This window comes from Acromyrmex echinatior, chromosome 5 (assembly GCF_024713525.1).
Source record: "Acromyrmex echinatior isolate Ae372 chromosome 5, ASM2471352v2, whole genome shotgun sequence".
In the NCBI taxonomy this organism is placed as follows: domain Eukaryota; kingdom Metazoa; phylum Arthropoda; class Insecta; order Hymenoptera; family Formicidae; genus Acromyrmex; species Acromyrmex echinatior.
Window position 1 is genome coordinate 3,093,012 of NC_141856.1, and position 18,517 is coordinate 3,111,528.

The window sequence follows — 18,517 nt, forward strand, 5'->3', positions numbered from 1 at the left end:
TACTCTTCGCCATATACAGAATTAGTCAGTACTTCTACAATCGAGAGACTATAATTTGTACTTTACTCTTGAGCTTAATAGGGATAGTTTTCGAAGGAACGGCGGGGGTACAAAATCTGAAACTTCACATTTTGATGGTACAAATTATAATTTCTCGATTGTAGGAGCATCGACTGATTTTGTTCATGGGTAAGGTACTTTACTCTTGAATAAATAGAATTAAATTTAATCGCGGGTTGTTTTTCGAGGAATGTGAATCAATATATTAACTTTTTCTTGCTGATACAAATTAGTACAAAGAACTATACCTAGTTTTATAGGGGAATTTGGGCCTCGGATGAACAACTTTGAGACATGTTTAAAATTTTAAGGTATCAAAAGAGAATAAAAAATTCCATAAGCTCAACTTTAGGAAAGGTTTCCTGAGTGCTAGAACTATTCAAAGTTTGCTATTATGACCATGCACTAGTCTTATCCAATTTCTCTGCGTCCAGGGCATCTCCCCGCTGTGACAGCGGTAACGGATTGTACCAAAGACAGTAATATCTAAAATGTATTTGGTACAGTTCATTAATCCAGTTGATAATTATATGGTATCTAGGATATTCTCAACACTTTGACGAAGACATTCATATACCAGCAAGAACAGTTAATGATGTTTTTGAATGTAATGAATTTTTTACTTTTAGAGAGTTCCGATGAGGAAGCTAAAGAGAGATAAGATCCATATATTGGCTACATTTCAATTAGGCAATTAAGCCTTTTATTTCATACTTTGAGTGTCCTCTCCCCTCTTCATCGATTAATATATATATCACTTATAATTATTTATTTGGGGTCCAAAAAAGATTTTAGTTGTCTTCGTCGAGATTAGATATAGTCCAGATACTAGATGTTTCGAGAAATCGAATAAAACCAGTCTTATATGGTATACAATACATGGTTATAATAGCGAACTTTGAACAGCTGTAGCACTCAAGGGACTCATTTTACAAAGTTGTGCATATGGAACTTTTTAATCCATTTTTTTATGCATTATAATCCTAGCTAGATCTCGATGCTGTTCAGTCGGAGCCCAAAGTAGGCATAGTCCTTTAGTTCTTTTCATTTGTAAATATAAATTAATTCCTAAAAACTCCTTAATGATTGACAAAATGGTTGGATACAATAGGGCAATAGGAGTCAAGCACGGTAATTCTTATGCAAACCAAACGATTAACAAAACAACTTTATTAATAATTAATCCGCTTACATGTTTCAGCTCACTTTTGAGCCATTCTCAGAGACAGTATGATGTTGTAATTACAAAAAAATTTTTTTCTTACGAACTAATTTATTTCACCTCCACCTATTAACAGAAACTATAATATAAAAACGAACTCTAATAACGATCTAAAATAATTAATTATTAAAATTATTAAAAAGTAAATTGGGGGGGGGGGAAGCAAAAACGATTTATTGTAAAACAATAGAAGATAACTTATTAAAACAAAAATTTACTATATCACAAACATTTAAATTCTATAGGTTTAGTCAAAAACTAATTTTTGACCATTCAGCGAATCAGTATCAATTATGTTGAAATTAATTGATAACTTTTAATACTTAGAACGTTAATCGCAAAGAAAAAGAAAAAAAAAGAAAGAAAACTGATATTAATTATAGCCCAGACGGATATTAAAATCAAAACTGGATCTTTAATAATTTAATCTTAATATAACGAAGAAAGTATATTGATTAGCTGGCAATAACAACGCTCCGATATTTATAGTCTATCTGCAATTGGAAAGTAGGCCTTGGGAAGCCCCTCCAAGTCTGTCTACAAGTTGAGGCCACGTGTCTGTCTCCTGATGTGTAGCATCTCTGACACCAATCTCTTTCTGTACTGGGGTTCCTCATCAAAAATTGCAACATTTTCCCAATCGAACTCGTGGTCCTCTTCCAATCAGTGATCAGTTATAATCGAATGTGTGGTTGTGTTCCATCGAATATGATTCCTGTGCTCAGCTATTCTTGTCTTCAGCTGTCTTCCTGTAAAGTCCCACGTAGCTCGCATCTCAATCTTTGCAACAGATCTTGAACACCACATTATATTTCTTTTCATACGGAAGGGGATCCTTATGTACCTTGATGAATTTGCGCAATTTATTAACACTATAAAATAATATTTTTATATCCTCGCTGTTTATATCTATTGAATTTCTCGGAAAACGGAACGTAAGAAACAGTAAACTATCGGCCCCGCGCTTTCGATATTATCACTATCCCGTTTCTTTCTCTTAAAATTAATAATGTTTTTCAATCGTTTATTTTCAATCATTCTCTTAATCGTCTTTAATTTCAATCGTTTCTTTTCATTTGTACCTTTATTTCTTTTTTTTTCCTTCTCTATATGGTCCTGCTAGCTTATTAAGTCAGCAGCGCCACGTTTTTTTTATTGGTGGTACAAATGAATAAAAAATTAAAATAAGTCTGAATTGATTCTGCTCATTTGGTCTTGCTGGCTTAATAGAAAGAGGTAAATGGAAATACTATTAGTTGGATATTATTCGATAAAAATTCATATTAATTAATAATTCATATAAATATAAAGTACAACAATATGTTGCAAGAAAATATATATTCTTTTCGCAATTGGCGCAATTTAAAAATTTCATTTTGTTTTGTTTGAAATACATAGATACGTACTATTGTAGTGCAATTTATAAAAACTTAAAAATGTTTACAATTGAATTATATAGGGTGAGTAAAAAGTCCAAGACTGATGAAATATCTCGAAAACTAAGCATTTCCGAAAGAAATGTTTACTATGACAGTTGTAGGATTTTAAATGATCTATTCATTGATCTAGTCAGCCTGACCTATGGTGTCGTCATGGTCAGGTCAAATGGATTTTTTTTTAATGGGATCCTCTATTTTTTATGCCAGAATCTAATGACTGATGGTCAAGAGTTTTTCAAAACACTGTCATGAAGTTATTTTTAAATACTTTTCGAGTTACAAGATTTGAAAGTCATAGTTGACTTTAACATTACGCAAGATGTCCGACCGACGGCCAAAATCTTTTGAATGTTGTTCAGGATTATGTCTAGGACAATATTTATCGAAAGATCATTGGAGGTATTATATCTCTTATTTTCATACATTACTTTAAATATGAAGTGCCACTACGGTCTGAATGTGTTAAGATGTTAAACTATTTCATATAAATGAATTAATTTCAGAAATGATAATTGCGTACCGATTGTCGGACTTTCAACGCAATCAATCTGAAATATTAATAATCAAATTTAATCTTAAAAAACTGTAATAAATTTATTGCGAAAAATATTGCCTCGGCCGGGAGTCGAACCCGGATGTCTTGCATTCCCTGCGAGCGTTCTAAACCTTTAGACTACCGCAACCTTAGCAATATTCCTCGCAATAACCGATATATATCGAAAGTTACGCATTGTAGGCGAGCGTGTATAAACAATAAGATTGGAAACAAGACCGTTTGTGTTAAATACATTACTTTAAATATAATATTTCTTATTTTTATATTTACATAAAAATGAACATTTGCAAAATTTATTTACGTAAAAATTTATTTACGTAAAAATGAATGTAGTGCCAAAATAGGAGTCAACATGAAAATTTATTTTTTATACAATTATTTGGATTTCTTTCCTGACAACTTGAACGATTTTAGTAATTAACACAGTGAGCATTTCCATCAAAATATTACTACAATCGAACAACGCTTTAAAGCAAAAGACTCGCATTAACGAATACTGCTACAGTCACACACAAGATCAGCATAAACTCTTGTTTTCTCATGAAGTAATTTGTTTTTGTACATTCTGATAAATTTTTTAACTTTAAAATTTAATTTTAATTTAACTTTAATAATAATTTTAAATTTAATTTCCTTTATTTTGTTTGAAAAACGAATGTGTTACTTTTAAATGAAATCATTTAAAATACATTTGCTCATTAATGTTCACAAAGAAAAGAAAAAATCAAAAAAAGGAGAAATTTAAGTGATTTTCAATTAAAAATACCTTTTTCATCATTTTGCTCCACTTCAATTGCTTTAATTTAATCGTTTTCTCGTTCGGAGATCAATTTTACATGGAAATATATAATTTTTCGACAATCGCAAAATTTCATCTTGCGCCGCAGACGAAATGACCTCTAAACTTCAAACGCGCACCAAAAATGAAGTGATTTGATATCGCCAAACGAAACGCTGATACTTTTAGATTTTATTTCTACTTTCACGGACAATTTGATTTTTTCATGTGTGAAAAATGCTGTCGCAATGTTATATATTATTAAAGAGCTATTATATATAATTAAAAATTTTTGATGTTAAAGTTCATATAAGTTTCTATTATATTTTTCTATTATATTTTTATAAATATTATCATAGTGAACATTTTTATTTACAAAATTTTTTTAATCAATATCGATTATATTAGATTGTTACATTATTTTTCTTATTTTACAATGTTCATATTATTGTTTCCAAAAATTTTGAGAGAAAAGTGTTTCAGTATGATAATGTCATAATATAATAATTAATAATATAATTAGTGTTATAGTAATTAATAATTTAATTAATGATGTTAGAATTTAAATACTTAAAATTAATTTGTTAGCTTTTGGAGACACATTGAAAAGGAAGATCAAAATTAAAGTTGAGAACAATTGCTTCTCTCGAATAAATTTTCCGAAACGAAATAAACGAAATAATTTAACAATAGCTGCGTTCAGAAGAAAATACAACTTTGAAATCATTGCGCTGAGAATTATTTATTATTAAAAATTATTTATTATTAAAGAATTATTTCACTTATGTGAAAAGTGAAAATTTCGATATTACAACACATTCTTGGATTCATGTTCTAATATTTCTAAAAATATTTTAATGGACATTATTTTTGTTGTTTGTTGTTTTAAATTACAGGCATCGAAAAAAATAGAAGAGAAAGGAGGAAAAAGCTGACCGATTAGATATCTTCTGCTTAATCCTTAATTGATTGATTACACTGGTGATGATATATTTTGTGCTGTGGACACAGCATTGTGAAACTTGTGATATACGTGTATGGATAGTTTTTTGATTATGGGTCTGACTGATTATTTGCTAGTGTAACGAAAAACAAGACATCAGTATTGTTTTATTATTTACAAGATTTCAGAATGTTGATTATATTACAATGCGTTATGCAGAAAAAGCAGCTGTGCAATTGATGCAATTGATTTGGCTTATACATTCGATCCAAAAAAATCTAAGGACAAGAGCCAATCATATTAAGAATCTTGCAATGATTTTAAAGTTGTATTTTCTGCTGAACGCAGCTATTGTTAAATTATTTCGTTTATTTCATTTCGGAAAATTTATTCGAGAGAAGCAATTGTTTGAAAATTAATATGAAATGATACTAATTAGAGTAGTAGATATAATAACTAAACTATAATTAATGATTTAGTAATGTTAGAATTTGTAGAAATGGCTTTTAAAATTAACGTGTCTTTGATGGCTAAAATCATTATCATTACTGTAAAAATGTAATGACATTATCGTTACTGTTACAGACAGAAAAAAGTAACGATCGTTACTGAAAAAAATAACGAAAACGGTAATGGCGTTACAAGTAACGCGTTACTTCCCAATCCTGACATATAATATATACATATATACATACAGTGAGCGCAAAAAATATTCGGACAGAGAAAATATTTTTTTTTTAAATTTTATTTTTAAAATATAAACCTTATCCAGTAAGAAATGCATCGAATTGATATCGAATGAATATCGATACGATGATTTCAACGTCAATTTCGACATTTAATTGACGATCATTTTTTGCTATATAATTAACAATTTATTTATAAAGAATAAAATAGACTGTATGTTTCTTAAAATTATACATATCAAAAAGATATTAATTATAGAAAATATATCATCTGAAAAATAAGCGAAAATTAAAAATTGTATTGTTTGGATGATGAAAAAGTATTCCTACAGTCTAGAAATTTAGCTTCTAAAATCAGAAATACATACAAAGTTCGGTTGTTTATGTTAGAGCAGAATGTATTCATTGTATAAAATTGCTAATTAATGCTAATTAATATTTTCTACAAATAAGACTTCATAACAAATTTTCTTGTACAAATACTTTTTGCTCTCACTATATATAATATATACATATATTTGACTCTATAAAGTAAGGGATCCTCTTAACGGAACGAAGTAATCAAAATTTTAACTAATATTTTTATTTGTTGTTTATTTATTGCTAAAAACTTGTCAAAGGAAAAAAAATTGTTACACTGTAAATTCTCTTAAAAAATAATGTTCCCGATAAAGAGAGAGTAAGTTATCGGAACAATATTTGTAAAACAAAGAAATTGTACTTAACAATAACATAATAATTTATTACTAATTTATTAATATCAAAATATGTACAAGTTCGTTACTTGCAAAATAAGTGTAAAAACGAAAACGTCTCAGCGTGCAGATACAAGAATAAAGTACCAGCAAAAAATTTGTTGCTCGGTTAAAATTGATATTGAAGTATTGCCTGAATTTATGTTCTCAAAATATGCAAGTTTTGAATTTGTTGTTTGTGAAATGAGTGCAGACCAACAAAAAATATCTTAATGTGTAGGAGGTTGCAAGAGTAAGCTACTAGAAAAAAATTTGTTACTTAAATTTGGTATTGTTGCCTATGGATATTTTGATAGCAACCAATTTAGACTTAATACCAAATTATTCAAGCGAATAGCAAATCTTTTTCTAATACTTTATTCTTGTAATTACTCGAACGCTGAGAGGTTTTTCGTTGTTATTTACATTTATTTCGTAAATAACGAATTCGAAATGTGGATATTTTGTCAGCAACAAATTAGCAATATTTTCCTTATTGTTAAGCACAATCCTTATTGTACCAAATTAAAAATTAAAATTTAAAGTGCTATTGTTGTTTATTTACTTAACTTTAATAAAACCCAAACGATACTATTTTTATTATTGATTCTCTTCTATAGCTTAATTTATCTTAATTCTTTTCTATGCAGAATAATTAGAACAATTACATTAAAAATTACATTATTATTATAATACAATTAAAAAATATACATTTATGTATACGTATATATAATACATTTATTTAATTTTTAGTTTAATCATTTAGCAATAATTATATTTTAATGCCTTTATGTACAGAATGAGATAAATCAGTTGATGTAAAGAAAAAATTTACTTTTTTCAAAAAAGTATTAGGTCTGTTCAAAAGTTTTTGTCGATGGATTTTTGCGGCTAAAAGTATATGCCTTTATGATTTTTGTAAGTTGGTATCTCTGAATTAGCATTTATACATATAAACCATAAATTGTATCATAATGTTATATTTATTATGATTAAAAATGAAACTGGATAAACAGCATTTTTGCCTTTTGTTTTATTCTCACCAAAAGAAAACTACTGCTGATGCACACAAAATTATTTGTGAAATATATGGTGAAAATGTTATGACTATTAGAACGTGCATGAATTGGTTTAAATGTTTTAAAAACGATGATTTCAATATCAGTGAGAGAGGACACAAAGACTGCTCCGGATGTCGTGCAATTGTGGAAGAGGATGAATTGCCAGCATTGCTTAATGAATATTCAGCCCAATTGATTCGTGGGCTTGCATTACAACTGGAAGTTGATCAGTCAACAATTGTTTGCCATTTAAATGCAATGAGAAATGTCCAGAAGTCTGAAAAATGGGTGCACATAAACATCTGAACGCGCAATTGGCAATAGAGTTTTCATTGCTTGCCATGCAAAAAAAATTTTTTGTAATGTATTGTAACTGGAGATGAAAAATGGATATTTTTGGATAACTCTAAAAAGTAAAGACATTGAGTGGAACCCGGCTAATCAACGCCACGCAGCAATATCCATGGCTATAAAGTTTTGTTATGCATCTGATAGGACCAAGGGGTACTCTTCTATGAGTTCTTGCCATCGAAGCAAACCTTTACAGCAAGTAACTAAGGCAACTGCAGTTGCTAGAGAAGTAATTCAAAAATGTCCGTAAATAGCCAGCAAGGTCATCCTGCTGCATGACAATGCCAAATTACATGTTGCTAAGGAGACCATAGAAGCATTGTTAGAATTGGAATGGGAAGTTCTTTCACGTCAAGCTTACTCACTAGACATTGCCCTTTCAGATTATCATCTATTCAGATTAATGCGGCATGGCTTATCTGGTGAGCGCTTCTCAAATGCCGAAGATATACAAAATTGGATCAATCAATGGATCGCCTCAAAATATGATCCTTTTTTATGATATGGTATTCGCATGCTGCCAGAAAGATGGGAAAAAGTCGTAGAAAACGAATGACGAATACTTTGATTAATATATAATTTATCGATTTTTTGTTGTAATAAAAAAATATTGCAAAAAATTGGCAAGAACTTTTGCACCGACTTATAAAAAATGACGCTAAGACGTATGTATGTGCTCGTAAAAACTATAGTACTAAATTATAAAATCCAAGTGTGTGATCTATTTTTTTGTATCAAATTAAAAAGTAGAATCCAAGTGATATTATATTCTTTATTTAACTTTAATGATACATATTATTTGTAGAAAAGATTTGATATCAACAACTAGCGCTAAATTATATTTCATAAAATTTTATGTATTATTCGTATAAAAGATTTGATGTCAACAATTGGCGCATAGTTAAATTCCATATCAAATTAATGAAATAATATTAACTCTAATGATATGTATTATTTGTATAAAAAATTTGGTATCAACAACTCTGGCGCCAAATTAAATCCCATACCAAATTAAATAAAAAATGTATTATATTATAATTCAAGTGATACTATCTTTAATTTTTATACAATGAAGTAAGGATATATCTTTGTATTCTTATTGAAGGATTTTTCTGTTCCAATTCAGATGGCTTTAAGTCTTCTTAAGTCTTCTTAAGGGGGTCTTTTGATTTGAGATTTTAAACATATTCTTTGCAAATTTTTTAATGAATAAAGATGAAATTAAGATATACTTAAAAAGCAATACAGGTCTAGAAGTATATACAATGGACATATAAAAAAATATTTTTTTGTAATGTTTATTATTTACAAGTAATAAGATGGCGCTGAAATTAGGCCTGCACCGCGAACACGGTCAAACGGTGATCAAGGTACAGGTCGTATTGTTGGTCTGAGAGCAAAAAATGAAGCGATTTCTTAATGAGTAACTTGTAATTCTCGTCCGATCCAGGATAATTAACATCGTATGCATATTTTCAAAATGGTAACAGTTTCAAGAAATTTTTCGAATTTTGCTCATTTTTTCCTCTTATTTATGCTTCCAAAAAATTAGAAAAATTAACGTAGATTATTAATTCTGGTTCGGGCGATAAGAGATGAGATGTTCTCTGAGTATAACTCTTGAAGTAGAAGTCGGTTGGACTAATAGTTTGTTTGGAATCGTGATCACCATATTCGAAAACACGTTTCGAGAAAAACGCGTTTAAAGTTTTATGAAACATTTTTTATATAATATCAAAATTTTTTATATAATGTCAAAATTTTTGAACCTATCATTAGTCATCTATTCCAGGACTTACAAGACACCTTCCTCTACTTTATAAAAATCATTTTGTGTTGCTTTCTCCTCTCGAATAGCAATCCTTGTATCCTTTGAGTTTGTGAATGTATGATACTCCGGGCGCTTGAGATGGACTTTGTCTCGCGAAAGAGCTAAATTATAAGATCAACTGCTAATAATTATGCCCATTACCTCCATAATTTTAAGAATATTGTAATAACCGCCGTTAAAGATACAAACTGCCAAAAAATTACTGCTTGTCGCAGGGTTCGTATTATTTTACCTACCCCAAAAAAACCCAGGGGTTTTTTTTTGGGTTTTACCCAAAAACTTAAAAAAACCCGAAATTTATGATTTTTTGGGATTTTGTATAAGAAAAATAAATTTTTTAATCGGTAACACAAAAAGAATGTATTTATAAATATTTAATGAATATAGATTATATTAAACTAACTCGACTGATATAATGTTAACATATTACCAATTTTAATATAGGATTTTAATATATTAGGTGTTGGAATTAATTCGTAGCGTTTTTAATGAAAGAATGTTATTTATTTCACATGAGCATTAAAAAATACATTAATGAAAATACTTCCCATCACTTGTAAAACGCTACGAATTAATTCCAACACCTAATAGGATTTAATATAGGATGTACAAAAAATCTCGGATCCCTTAAATTAAAATATCTTGGAAACACATTTTCAAAAAAAATGTTTCAAAAAAAAGTTGTAGGGTTTAAAGATCTACTGATCACATCCGTCTGACTTCTCAAAAATGCTTATTTTTCAAAATATTTAAGAGAACTTTTTATACACCCTGTATAGCCGTTTTACTTTTTATAGCATAAAAGAAATTTAGTCTAATGTTAAAATCTTAAAAAATAATGGTCTTAAAAAAAATTACGATTTTTAATAACGAATTAAAATTATGTCGTAACATAATAATATTTCCATGAATTAAAATTATGTCAAGGTATAATAGAAATTCTGAATTTTTATTATGTCGCAACATAATAATAATTCGATGAATTAAAATTATGTCGGGATATAATAAAAATTCTGAATTTCTATTATGCCTTGACATAATTTTAATTCACGGAAATATTATTATGTTACGATAATTTTAATTCATTATCAAAAAGCGTAATTTTTTTAATGTTGTTTTTATCATTAAAATGTTGTCTTTATCATTGGTTAGAAATTTTTTTTTCATTATATTAAAAAAAATTCTGTTTATAGATTTTTTTAAATGATCTCCAATTGGCAAAATTTTTCAAATTTTTGAAAAAATGTGTACAGTATCTTATATTCACAACCTTGACAATTATTTATTTTTAATGTTTGCACAATTTTTATAATTTTTATTTTCTAGATTAGTATTAAAATTTTGACATTTCTTATTTTCTATTTGTTGAGTTTTCATTATAATATAGAAGTGTTTTTTTTTTTACATTTGAAAAATTTATCACTATAATATTTTTACAATTTATTTATAATTAATTTCATTTGAATATGTAATTAAATAATGATAAGTACAACATAAACTAAATATTACATCAATTTGATATAATATTTGATATAATTTTTTTTTTAGATAATATAGAGATAATATAGAGATAATATTTAAAAAAAACCAAAAAACCCCAAAAAATTCTAATAAAACCCAATAAAAACCCCCATAAAATCCAATGGGTTGAGGTTTTTAAAAAAGCCCGGGTTTTATCCAACCCTACTTTGTTGGAGTGAAAGTGTTTAGGAGCAAACGTCCTATCAATTTAACGATTCATACCAATGAATTTAACGATTTATTATTAGAAACATTAATAGAAACATTCTAGAATAGTCTCAAAAGATTGAATATAATGATGAGCCAGATTATGGCAATTGGTGGTTGGTGCGCGCTATTTGAATTGACCAAACACCACATCATTTTATCTCGTATATCTTGGACAATTTTCGTTTCTCCCAAAAAAGTTTTAGTGAAATATTCTTAAGAGTATAAACTTTCAAAAAAAGTAAAAAAAAAATCGATTTTTTTACCCCAAAAACCGAAAGACCCCTTTAAAAGAAATTGCTAATATGCCGATCGAAAGAGATTGCTCTGATAATTTTGATCTTGACATATGTTGTCAGAGTCATGACTGAGTGACCTCCAAGAGGTTTTAGCCATTGCTGTTATTTATTAAAAAGTTATTAATAAAAAAAGTTTAAGAAATAATGTTTTATTTCTTAAACTTTTTTGCTATATACAATATTAAAAACTATTTTTGCTATGTACAATATTGAGCGCCTGAGGGAGGGAGGTACTGCCTCCATGCATACGTTTTATAATGTGAAAAGAGGTTCTTCTCCTTTCCCCTATTTAGGGTCGCACGTGGATCTCATTTTTAAGAAGAATAAGAAAGTAAGTAGAATAAGAAAAATAAGAAACATTCTCACGAGAGTAAAAGTGTCCAGCTTGTGTATGTATGTTACTGAGTTATATAATCGTGTAAGTAATGATAGTTGTGAAATTATTATTAGGTTTAAGTGTCAAGATAAATAAGTTCGGATTTGTAAGACATGCATTATGAAAATGAAATAAACTTTAGTTTTATTCAATGTAAAAAAACATTCAGATTAAATTCATTATTACTTTTAAATTATAATTACCTTTTATTATTTATCAACTATTATTATAATTTTTAAATTGTTTTCATAATATTTCATATTTTTTTATTCAGTTTAGCAGTCTTTAAATGTTTTTACATAAATTTTGTTATTAAAATTTTGTTATTAAATTTTTTAATTTTATATTGTTACTTCTTTAATTTTTTGCAGTAAAACTTTAACTGAATAAGGTAGTACAATTTTGTAATAATGTTTTGAAGGAAAATTAAATAATTACTACTTTAATTGGAAGAGAAAGTGTTTTTAAATAAATTGTAGTACAATAATTTCTTTTGAGAAGAATCAAAACCACTTGGAATATGAAGTCTTTATTATCTGCAGGCTTACCGCTTAACTCACTATTCTCATTTTACTCACTATCTTGAAGAAAGCTCACTTTTGCTCGCTTTTTTAGCAAAAATTCACTATTGTCACTTTTTTTCCGCTAAAATTATTTCAGTATTTACTATAATTTCTATAATAAATGATATATTTTCCCTTTTTTGTAAATTTGAATAATTTGAATCTCCCATCACATATGATTAGAAAAAAATGGCGCTGTTATGTTATGAAGTCCCCAGAAATGTTCCGAATATTCCAAGCGATTCGTCTTTCATTTCTGCATGTTTGCCTGTGGCATTATTAGATAGATTTTAAGTATATTGCGCTTGCGTGTATTTATTGTTGATTTAAATGAATTCTTAAAGTATGCTTTTCCTTCGTTAATTATAAACAAATGTATGCTGCACGTATGTACAAGCTCTATTCATTTAGAGTAGGATACAAATGTAATCTGATAAATGAGGTTATAATTAAATTTATCATATTAATTAAAATTTCGATAACAAAAATCCATTAGACCATAATTAAATTTTAACATAAAAAAATGTATTTTCTCGTTTCCTACAGTATATTTAACGACGCATATTTGTGTGCGCTTTTAAAAGTCAATAAAATTATTTTTCAGTTATTTTCTGATAAATAATTTATCGATTTTTTTTGAAAGGAACACAAATGTCCATTTCCTATTTGAACGGTGAACTTAAAATTTGTGTAGAAAACCCAATTAAATTTTATGAAATGAATTAATATTTTTCTATTATCGAACGTTTGGCAATTATATCTTGTTTCCAGAGGTCCAATTGTAATATTTCAACATTTTTGTGATATTGGTTTTAACATGATACTGTAGTATTAACATTTATGCGAGCACCATCTTTTTTCTCACAGGTGTTTTGCAAGTAATTCTATAACAATACACAATGAGTGTAAGAAAGCCGAAATGCACCTTCCGACAAGATTGGCTTGAATTAAAAGATGATTTAGGATATAAGATGTCTTCATAGGAAAAAAAGTCTGGCACATCTATTCTTCATTGTAATATTTGTCTGTATTCGATTGACTGTGAAAGGAAAAGATTTCAAGCTATCAAGCGACATGCAGAAACAAAGATAAAGATAAGAAAGAGGCTGACATTAAATTAAGCAAATTGCAGATGCGCTTTGCAATGACAAATCAGAAGTAGGATATAGTCCCATACACATCTGATACAGTTAATAGTTCATTAACTTCATCTGAATTAAAAGTACTTTCTTCAAAAAATTACTATCAGAGCAGAGCTACTGTGGACATTTAAGTGCATTGCATCTAACTATTCAGCAGCTTCATGTATTGGTATTAACAATCTTTTTAAAAAATATTTGACTCTGCTGTTACCGAAAATTTCTCACTAAGTAGAACCAAGGTTCAATACTTACAAATTGATTGTTTGGATCTTCATTTTTACAATATCAACATAGAAGATGCAAGAAAACTTTCTATGTGATATGTTTAAATGAGACAATTCTGAAGATATGAAAGAATTGCAAATTTCACTTTGATATTGCATCACTTAGAAGAAGTCATATTCAGTCACTTAGAATCATTTTTCATTAGCAGTGCAAAAACAGTTATTATAAAGGATAATATTTTGAAGGCTTCGAGCAACGCTAAACTTTCATTGAAACAAATATTGATGTTGGCATGTCATGGACCCAATATTAATAAAGCTGTCCTGCGAATGTTCAGAGAAGTTGTTAAAACGGAAATTGTTAGAACAGAATATCCAGGTCTTCTAAGTATTGCCATTTGTAATCTTCATATTGTACATAATGCATTCAAGAAGGGTTTAGCTAAATTTGGATTTAATGTGTCTAATTTTGTTATGAATATTTATGCGTGATTTAACGATTAACCAAGTAGGTTGGAGGACTTAACAATAATTCAAGAAAAGACTATGGTAATGTGTTTTTAAAGCATGTCTCATTAAGCTGGCTCTCTTTGTCTCGTGTAGTTCAAAGAATTCTTGACCAGTGGTCTGCTTTAATTGAATATTTTTTAAATATAAGTTAATTCGTAAAAACTCCTTAGTAATCACAAAGAAAATAGGTAAAAAAGGGCAATAGGAGTCAAGCGTGGTAATTGTTGCGCAAAACAAACAATGTGGATACAACACAAAAGTCTTTATTAAATAACCCGCTTACATATTTCGATTCATTTTTGAGTCGTCTTCAGAGAAAAATTAATTTCATAATTACAATATCTACAAACTAATTCATTCCAGTGATCCACTTCCACATACTTACGGAAACTTTAATATTGAAAAATAACTCTAATGACAATCCAATTGTATTCAAATTTTATAGAATAAAATTATTAAAAAAACCGAACAAATTTTTATATCACAATAAGAAGGACGCTCACAGTAACGAGGATTCACTATGTCGCAATTATGTTCTATTAATTTAGTCAAAAACTAGTTTTTGACCGGTCAGCGAATTAGTGTTAAAATTGTTTAAATTAGTGATAATTTTAAATTTTGTAATTAAGGAGTATTTCTTGTGTGGAAAAACAATTTAATATCGATTGTAATCTGAAAGGAAATCAAATACCAAGTCAAAAGTTTCAAATAAAATGATGTTAATACAATGAAAGAACGACACTGATTAACTGGCAATTCAACAACTTCGACATTTATAGCTCATCACCAATCAAAAAATAAGCCTTGGGAAGTCCCTCCATATCCGTCTGTAGATTGAAATCATGCGTCTGCTTCCTGATGTAGCCTCTGCGAAACCAATTTTTTTCTGTATTGAGATTCTTTGTCCAAAATTATAATGTTTTTCCAATCGAACTCGTGCAATCGGTCTTGCTGCAATCGATAGTCAGTTATGACGGAATATATGGTTGTGTTCCATCGAATGTGATTCTTGTGCTCAGCGATTTTTGTTGACAGCTTTCAGCTGTCTTTTCGTCTGTCCCATGTAACTCGCATCGCAGTCTTTACAATAAATCTTATACACGACTTCGATTTCATATTATGCGGAAGCAGATCTTTATGCACCTTAATGAATTCCCGTAATTTGTTAACATTAACACTATAAAACGATATCCTAATATTATTGCTATTTAATCTATAAAATTTTTCGAAAACAGTAGGGACGTAAGAAACAGTAAACCAGGAAGGTCTCACGATTTCGACGTTAATTTCGCTCTCAGATTTCTTACTTTTAAACTTAATAATGTTTTTATCGATATTATCAAAAATGAATTCCAACGGATAATCATTCTCTAACAAAATTTTAATTATATTAGGTGTTGGAATTAATTCGTAGCGTTTTACAAGTGATGGGAAGTACTTTCATTAATGTATTTTTTAATGCTCATGTGAAATAAATAACATTCTTTCATTAAAAAACGCTACGAATTAATTCCAACACCTAATAAAACAAAAATTATCAAAATGAAATTTCCGATTCGAAAACAAAATTACTTTATCTATCAAAGTAATCATATCTCTCTTTTGAGAGATCGGGTGATGAGATAAAAAATTTAAGTATCTACCCGAAAACGTTGGTTTAGGGTACCAAGTAAATTCAATTATATTATTATTAACAATTAAAGTGACATCTAAAAAGCTCAATCTATTGTCATCAACCTCCATGATAAACTGGATCCTTGGATGTTGAGAGTTAAAAATGTCAAGAAAATTGATTAAATTAGCAGGTGCCGCCATAATTACATCATCTACAAATAAAAATCTATAATAAAAAGATAACGGCGATTGAATTAATGACAAGGCTTTACTTTCCAAATTTCGCATAATTAAATCCGCAACAATGGGAGATAATAGAGAACATAGGATAATTCTCTTTATATATTATATAATATTATTAAAATTTTAAAAAGTAGAATTTAAAACAAAATCTGCTATAATGAATTCATCCTTTGGTAAACAATAATCCCTAGAAATATATTATCAATAATCATTGATACAATCAATTGCATAATCTATCGGCACGTTAGTAAAAAGACTAATTACATCTAATGAAATTAAAGAAAATTCATTATTCAATTATTGTAAATGCCATTAAGTTTCTCGACAAGTTGAAAACTATTCTCAATATGGCTATCTGCCTTAGGGATTGTTTTAATAATTATACTATGTAGAAAAATTGCCAATTGACACAGAGGACATTCAATGAAGAGACTATTATACGAAAAGGACAATTTTGGTTATGTATTTTTAGAAGAGCATAAGTTCTCGGAAGTGTCCCATTACTGCAAAGTATTAGGTGTTGGAATTAATTCGTAGCGTTTTTAATGAAAGAATGTTATTTATTTCACATGAGCATTAAAAAATACATTAATGAAAGTACTTCCCATCACTTGTAAAACGCTACGAATTAATTCCAACACCTAATAACATTTGATATTTAGAATTGGATATATAATTTCCACCTCACAAGTAAACTCCGCAATCTTGTCATAATTTTCTTTGTGGGATCTTTTTTAATGATTTTATGTGTACGAGGACAAGTCAATAAGTACTTAGAAAATCTGTCAGAAGACACTCGCAGTGTCATGTCACATTACTTTTTGACAAGTAGCAGCTGATTACTGTCAAATTTTGAACGGAATTCATTTCTGTAGATGATTAAAGTGAAAAACTTTGTATTTTTTGCAAAATGGAAAAAAACGAGTTTCATGCAGTGATCAAACATCTATATATGAAAGATTTAACACCGAAAGAAATCAAAGCCGAGTTGGATAATGTTCATAGCACATCTGCATCAGCGTTTGCGACTGTGTACAATTGGGTGAATGAATTTAAACGTGGTCGTACAGCCACATGTGGTGCACTTCGTTCGGGACGTCCAATTGAGGCTGCTACCAGAAATCATCGATAAAGTCCACGATATTGTTTTGACTGATCGACGAGTGAAAGTGCGAGAGCTTGTTGAGGCCACAGGCATATCACATGGCACAGTGATTTCAATTTTGCACGAACAATTGGATATGAAAAAGCTATCGGCAAGATGGGTGCGTTTGCTCACTGTGGACCATAAATTCGACCGTGTGACGATTTCAAAACAATGTTTGGAGATGTTTCAACGTAATTCAGATGAATTTCTGCGTCGATTCATTACTGTGGACGAAACATGGACTTACTCCATTACTTCACACCCGAGACGAAGGAACAGTCAAAACAATGGACTTCACTGAGTGAACCAGTTCCGAAGAAGGCGAAGACCGTGAAGTCGGCCGGAAAGGTGATGGCCAAAGTTTTTTGGGATGCACGCGATATAATTCATATCGATTACCTTTCGTCGAAGCAAACGATCAATGGCGATTACTATGCAATCTTATTGGATCGTTTCAACAACATTTTAAAGAAAAAACATCTCCATTTGGCGAAGAAGAAAGTGCTCTTCCATCAAGACAATGCACGGGTTCACACGTGCCCGATGGCCAAATTCAACGAATTCCGCTACGAATTGCTTCCCCATACAGCATTCGCTAAATTTAATCCCCTGCGACTATTTCCTGTTTCCAAATCTGAAGAAATGGTTCGGAAGAAAGAGATTCACCACTAGAGAACAGCTCATCGCCGAAACAGAGGCTTATTTTGAAGGGACAATATTATTCGGATGACTTGAAAAAGTTCGAGAATCGTAGAATCAAAATGTATCGAGCTGAAAGGAGACTATGTTGAGAAATAAAAATGAATCGATAAAAAAAAATGTGTTTTACTATGTTTTTCTAAAAACTTATTGACTTGCCCTCTTATTTATATCTTGGAGCATCTCAGTTACTTTTGAAATATACATTTGTTTATCCAAAGCGATCATAACATTATTTTTATCAGCTCGGGTAAAAAAAAGTGGTTCCTTTTTTGGTATACTCATTCTATTTTTTCTATACATTTGAACAC

At 29.2% G+C, this 18,517-nt stretch overlaps 1 protein-coding gene and 1 long non-coding RNA gene across 2 annotated transcripts in view; both read left to right on the top strand.

The window, feature by feature from the left end:
* Positions 1–15,414, top strand: part of LOC147909677 (uncharacterized) — a 35,119-nt gene extending 19,705 nt beyond the window's left edge. The window contains exon 2 of the long non-coding RNA XR_015545104.1: positions 195–15,414. This is a non-coding gene — a long non-coding RNA (uncharacterized LOC147909677). The remainder of the gene's footprint in view (positions 1–194) is intronic.
* The window catches only part of LOC105145005 (uncharacterized), a 253,216-nt gene that overhangs the window by 20,112 nt on the left and 214,587 nt on the right, over positions 1–18,517 (top strand). The gene's annotated exons all lie outside the window — the stretch shown is intronic.